The following is a 7,451-nucleotide window of genomic DNA, read 5'->3' on the forward strand; positions in this document are numbered from 1 at the left end:
GTGGTGTCACAGCTCACAGCAACCTCAAACTCTTGGACTTAAGTGATTTTCTTGCCTCAGCCTCCCAAGTAGCTGGGACTACAGGCACCTGCCACAACGCCCAGCTATTTTTTTGTTGCAGTTATCATTTTGGTTAGCTGGCCTGAGGGCTGGGTTCGATCCACCACCCTCGGTATATGTGGCTAGCACCATAACCACTGTGCTACGGGAGGGCACTGAGCTGGAGTTATCTTTTTCATTCATTTACTTCTTTATTCTTATTCTCTTCACTAGTATATAAGCTTCCTGAGCACAGGACTTTGTATGCTTTACCTCAGACATTGCACTTGGAACAAACTCAATAAATCTTTGTTGTGTAAGATCGGATGGATGGATGGATGATGGATGGATGGATGGAGTTTGTCAGGGCTAGTAAGAGCTTAAGATGGTTTTACAAACCCATCTTACCACTTACTAGCTACATAACCCTGACCATGTTGCTTAATCTCTCTAAGTCTCTGTTTTCTCATCTGTCTAAAGACTGTAATAGTTCTCACTTCTTAGGTTCATCATGAGAATTAAATGAGTGTCCAGGCCTGATGGCTTACACCTGTAATCCCAGCAATTCGAGAAGCTGAGGTGGGAGGATCTTACTTGAGGTCAGAAGTTTGAGACCAACTGGAGCAACATAGCAAGACTCCTCTAAAATAGAAAAAAAAAAAAAAATACCCAAGTGTGTGATAGCAGGCACCTGTGGTCTCAGCAACCAGGAAGGCTGAGCTGGGAAGATCTCTTGAGCCCAGGAGTTCAAGGCTGCAGCAATCTATGACCATTCCACTGCACTCCAGCCTGGGTAACAGAGTGAGACCCCATCTCTTTAAAAAATAAATAAATGAAAAGTATGTGGCAAAGTGAAAAATGCTTGGTATACAAATGCTACCTCTCTGCCGAGATTATTTTCATCTTTGATTATCCTATCTATATCCAAGTTGTCAATAAAATCCTTAAATTGTCCAGCACCCGGGACAGCAGTGCCACTCAAAGTGACACCATATGGCTATAGTCTGACTGGGCACATGCTCCTCCCTCCCTTCCACAAAAGGTATCTGAGATCTTGCCTCTGATTGCCAACATTGCCCTGATTTTCCAACCTAGTCAAGAAAAGAAAATGAAAGCAACCAGCCTCCATTTTTAGTGATTCCTTCTTTTCTTTAGAGCAGCAGTTCTCAATCTGTGGGTCGTGACCCACAGGAACTATATTAAAGGGGCACAGCATTAGGAAGGTTGAGAACCACTGTTTTAGGGACTCTCAGACCATCTGTGGTCGGCCGACCTTGCCTAGGCCTGACAGCAGGTTCATTTTATGCCCTTGGCTGGGCTGCGTCCCATTGCCCAGTGATAGAACACCTGTGTGCCCTTGCCTGATTCCTGGACTGTCTGAGGCCCTGGCCCCCAGCTGTGCCAAAGCAGAAATGGCAGGCTCAGGGTGTTGTGTGGTTGCTCTGGTAGAGTGAGGCTAAGGAGTACGGTGATATAAGGAGAGAAAAAAGATTGACCCATAGTACAGAAGATGGTGCTCAAGGTCGGGTCAGCAAAACACTGGCCAGGAAGTACCTGAAATTCTCAGTACAGTAGAACCTCCATCGCTGACCACTTCCTTAAGTTAACCTAATTGTCATAGACCGCACAGTCACCACCTGTAGGTATCAGTATGGTAGGCCTACATCCTTATGTTTACCATCTCCATATGACAGACCCTTGGGTGGTCAAGTTACAGAGGTTCTATTTTAGAATTTGTTCTTTAAAGATAGTTGATCTGTATGCATCCTTGAGTGAAGGCAAGCGTTCTGGGTTGGGGAACCACATAGGGTACCCCACAAGTCAAGGGGGGAAAAAGGGTAAGTCCTAAGTGGGAAGATGAAAGGATTCTCTTGGCCAGGCCTGGTGGCTCACACCTGTAATCCTAGCATTCGGGAGTTTGAGACCAGCCTGAGCTAGAGTGAGACCCCCATCTCTAAAAATAGCCAGGTGTTGTGGTGGGCACCTGTAGTCCCAGCTACCCAGGAGGCTGAGGCAAGAGGATTGCTTGAGCCCAAGAGTTTGAGGATGCTGTGAGCTATGACACCACAGCACACTATCAAAGGTGACAAAATGAGACTCTGTCTCCAAAAAAAAGTTTCTCTTCTCCCCACCCACTTGGCCTGGCTAACTTCTGTTTGTCCTTCATACCTCACCTTCAAAATCAGTTCCTTTGGGAAGCCCTCCAGTTCCCAGCACAGATCAGACACCCCCATCATTCCCTCCCATAGCCTACATTTGCGATTTATATCCCTTACCACAATTGCAGTTAAGGCTGTTGCCTGTCTCTTACCTCCATGCACAAACTCCACTGCAAATTCTGTGACGGCAGCAGGCAAGTCTTTGCTCACCACAGAGTCCCAGCACCCACCCTGTACCTGGACACAGTAGGCACTCAAGTACATGGAGTCTTGGGTGAATGAGTAAGTGAATGGAGGGATGGTCAAATAGAACTGGGCAGGCACAGTGCAGGGGCACTGCAGCCCCTTCTCATTTGTCCTGGCCCTGTTGGATATGGAGGGCTTGAGTACTTGGTTATGCAGGACATTCCATTTCCTCAGCCTGAGCAGGGGAAGCTGGTGTTTCTCAAAGATCTGTGAGGTCATTGTTCAAGCTGGATATTGAGTAATAGCCATTTTTCCCCAAAGATGAAGTCATTTCCCTAGAATCAACATAAAACACACAGGAAAGGAAATAAGCATTTATTGCACACCTACTATGCACCCAGCAATTTGGTATCTTGATTCTCACAACCATGCGGCAAAGCAAATACAATTCCTGTTTTTCCAGATAAGGCAACTGAAGTTCTGAGACATTAAATAACTTAACAATGTTCTTTAAAAAGAAAAAAGAAGAAGAAAGAAAGCAAAAGAAAAGAAAAGAAAAGAAAGAACTAGGCCAGGTGCTATGGTTCACACCTATATTCCTAGCACTCTGGGAGGCTGAGGTGGGTAGATTGCTTGAGCTCAGGAGTTCAAGACTAGCCTGAGTAAGAGTGCAACCCTGTCTCTAAAAATAGCCAAGCATTGTGGCAGGCACCTATAGACCCAGCTACTTAGGAAGCTGAGACCAAAGGATCATTTGACCCCAGATGTTTGAGGTTGCTGTGAGCTATGATGCCATGGCACTCTACCAAGAGTGACAAAGTGAGACTCTGTCTCAAAAAAACAAAAATAATAATAAGAGCTGAGATGTGAATACACATGGGTGTGGTTCCAAGTCTATGCTGTTCCTAATGTACCTACCTTTGGTGGAGGACGGTGTCATGGCAAGGCACCATTAGTCCCTAGTGCTGGGAATGTGCCTATGGCTGACCCCGCTTGCCTCACAAAGAGTGAAGGCATAGGTGGGGAGAAGCTCCCAGAGAGAGAAGAATATGAACAAAGAAAGAGGACCAAGTGTACTTCCATTCATTCCTCAAACCTGTGTTGAATATCTATGTCAGACACAGGTGCTGGGGATAGAAAAATGTCATAAAATGCAGGTCTTCTCCTCACGGAGGAGGAGGTCAGTATCTAGAGGTGAACTGGATAAGAAAATTAAAAATTACAATTCAGTAAGAAGAGGGTTATTAGATTATTTATTTTTTATGTTTGATGTTCTCTGTAATAAAATATTTAAAACTATGTATCGTATTTCCATCCAAATGCTATGTATAGGGTGAGAGAGAAGCATAGTGGAGAGGTATCCAACCCACAGTGAAAACCAACCCAGGAAGGCTTCACTAGAGAAGGTGATTTCTGAGCTGAGTTTTGCCAGAGGAGGCGTTTGAGGCAAAGTAGCCTGGGACACCTATTGCCCACCAACGGCGCATGCAGAAACACAGAAGCATGAGACAGCACGACCTCCTTAGAGAACTGTAAGTTCAAGTCACTTCCTGCGGTCGGAATGAGGAAGAAACTTTCTTCACGTCTCCTTGTGAAACTGTCTTTTGGGTGCATTCCAACCCCTCTAGTTTTAAGGATTTGGTTTGTTATTTTCAGGCATGGCTTCTTCAGAGGATTACCGCTAGAACTGTAAGCGGATGAGCAGGGGAGGGGCGCCCCCTGGAGGCGAGAGTGTGGAGTGAGCATTGAACCTTCAGTAAACACAACAATCTCAGCTTCTATTCAGTTACATCATCAGGGAAATCCTCTTATCTGCAGAAAAAAAATGATAAAATAAGTAGAGGGAAATATTTCCAAATTATTCAAAGAAATGAAATCCAAGTCAGACACATGGTCTCTAAACACACAGGAAAGCAACCCCCCAAAAGCTTGCATTTCTCATTATTTCATCCAAATTTAGTGACAATAATAATGACCTTCCATACATTGGTACCTACCATGTGCCGATACGTGACATTGCGCTGTGTGCTGAACATAATCAATCTGATTTGATTCTCAGCAACAACTCATAAAGGAGATATTACTATGTACATTTTATAGTGAACAAACCACAGCTCCGAGAAGCTGAATCTCTCCCAGGAGCACACAGCCAGGACACGGACAAGCTGGGATTTGAACTCAGGTTTGTAGACTCTGAAGCTTGTGCTCTTAACCAGTAGGTTAGACTCCTGATGGATATGGCCATTCCTTATCTTTGCCCCTCTTCTTCCCTCATCCTCTACTTCAGTTAATGGAACTATCTACCTTCCCTACTCCCACTCAGTTGCCCACGCCTGAAACCCAGGAATTTTGACCCCACATCTATCACCAATTTCATTGATTCTCTCTCATAACTATATTTATTATTGTATTGTCATGGTTGTTTTTCAGACAGAGTCTCACTTTGTCACCCAGGCTAGAGTACAGTGGCATCATCATAGCTCACAGCACTCTCAAACTTCTAGCCTCATGCAATCCCCTCCTCCCACCTTGGGCTCCTAAAGTTCTCAGACTACAAGCATAAGCACCCACGCCCGCCTGTCTTTAAATCGTTTTCTACGCTCTCTGTCCTCACCTCGGCCTCCTTAGCTCAAGCCGTAGCCATCTTTTGCCTGATGGCATGGTCTCCCCGCAGTTCCTCTCCTGCCCAGAACTTGAGTGATAATCAAATCCCCCTTTATAGACTCCATGACAATAGAGCTCCACTACTATAATTCCAGTGCTTGTTGCGTGGGGCACTTAATATTTGAAAGACTGAAGATAGCCAGGAGTCATTATTTCCATTTCATCAATGTTACAGGCTGGATTTTGTCCCTGGAAATTTTACATGTTGAAGCTCTAATCTCCAGTACCTCAGAATGTGATTGAGGGTGGGGTATTTGAAGAAGTAATAAAGTTAAGGTGGGGCCATTAGAGTGAACCCTTATCCACCATGACTGATGTGCTTATAAGAAGAGATTAGGGCTCAGCGCCTGTGGCTCAAGTAGCTAAGGCGCCAGCCACATACACCTAAGGTGGCGGGTTCGAATCCAGCCCGGACCCGCCAAACAACAATGACGGCTGCAACCAAAAAATAGCCGGGCGTTGTGGTGGGCGCCTGTGGTCCCAGCTACTTGGGAGGCGGAGGCAGGAGACTCGCTTGAGCCCAGGAGTTGGAGGTTGCTGTGAGCTGTGAAGTCACGGCACTCTACCCAGGGGGATAGCTTGAGGCTCTGTCTCAAAAAAAAAAAAAGAAGAGATTAGGATACAGAAAACAGAAGGACCCTGTGAGGGCTCAGCAAAAAGACATCTCTGTCTGCAAGCCAAGGAGAGAGGCCTCAGAAGAAACCAAACCTGGTGACAAAACCATCTTGGACTTCCAGCCTCAAGAACTATGAGAAAATAAATTTCTATTGTTTGAGCCACATAGTCTGTGGTATTTTGTTTCAGAAGCCCTAGCACATGAACACAATCAAGAAAGGAAATCAGACCCAGGGAGGTTGTAGGACTTACCCAACACTGTATAGTTAATTATTAATGCATTAATCACATTCTGCCTTGTGATCACTCTTTTATGTTGCTTGCCAACTCCGGTAACTGATTTAACTCTTTTATTATTCAACTGCTTGAATGTTTGGGTCTTGTCGGTCCAATTGGCACACAGGGCAAGGGCCCTGTCTTACCCTTCTTAGTATTCCCAGACTTCCTAGCTAATCTCAGTGCTTCTTAACAATAAGTTTTCAATTCATTTTTTGTCATTGTGCGATTGACACATCTGGATGGGTAAAATGGAGCCTCGTGGCCAGGAGCAGTGGTGTATGCCCGCAGTTGCAGCTACTCAGGAGGCTGAAGCAGGAGGATTGTTTGAGCCTGCATATTTGAAGCAGGCTCAAATAATAATAATACCCTGTTTCTGAAAACAAACAATAGGTCACACAGGATGGCTCACACTCTGGGAAGCTGAGGCAAGAGGATCCCTTGAGCTCAGGAGTTTGAGACCAGCCTGAGCAAGAGTGAGACCTCATCCCTAAAAATAAAATAAAATATCAAAAGATAAATAAAATAAAATAAAAAAGGAACCCAATCCCCAAGAGACACATACAAAAGGGCCACTGGGAAATGGAAAATGACTCATCTCTGAATCTCCAAATATAAACATCAAGATGACTAAGACATCATGGAAGGCAATGATACACAACGTTTGAAGTTAGGATAGTCCATTAAAGAAATAAGGAGTGTTTGTGTGTATGTATGTGTGTGTACACATGTGCACACACTGGCAGATGAGAAGTAGGGAGAGGCCTGTGGGTTACTGGCTCTATGAAATGGAAGTGGCCTAAAGGCACTGAGCAGGCAGGTGGCTTATGCCAGAGGCAGATGAGCCAGCAGGAACCACAGAAAGACTAGCAACAGACCTAGCTCCTGGGCACCAGCCACTCTCTCAAGCAGACACACAAACATTCCACAGAGGAAATGCCCATGGGATTACACCACCAGTGCCCAGCCATACTTAGGAAGGAGGACACTTCATATTATACAGCAGGGTCATGGATGGGATGAGGTACAGCCCTTCTAGAAGTGAGAGAAAACCCCACTGAATTAATTATAAGATTTCCTTCCTGATACACATCCACACGGGAAAATTCTCACACATGAGCATCATTTTCTTAAGATGCTTAACTCTGGAGATTCACCAAATTGGCTTAATGGCCCAAGGTGTTTGGCCAAGGTGGTTTCAATGTACATACACAATGGGCAAAATAGCACCACTTGCCCTCATTCTCTCTTGATGCATTCAGCAGGAAGGCTACTGTGTACTCAGCCCTAAGCAGTTGTGAGCAGAAACAGAATACAGAAATGAATCTATATTCCTGCAGCTTACAAGTCCTGCCATCTACACACCGAGATGTAACAGTGTGGTGTTTGGGTGATGATTTTTCCATAGGAGATTTGTTTTTCCTTCCTTTTTCCTGTATTTTCTAATTTTCTACTTCGATGAACATATATTACTTCATTAAAGTATGAAATAAACACTTTTTTTTTTTTTTT

This window comes from Otolemur garnettii, unplaced genomic scaffold (assembly GCF_000181295.1).
Source record: "Otolemur garnettii isolate 467f Iridium unplaced genomic scaffold, OtoGar3 scaffold00115, whole genome shotgun sequence".
In the NCBI taxonomy this organism is placed as follows: domain Eukaryota; kingdom Metazoa; phylum Chordata; class Mammalia; order Primates; family Galagidae; genus Otolemur; species Otolemur garnettii.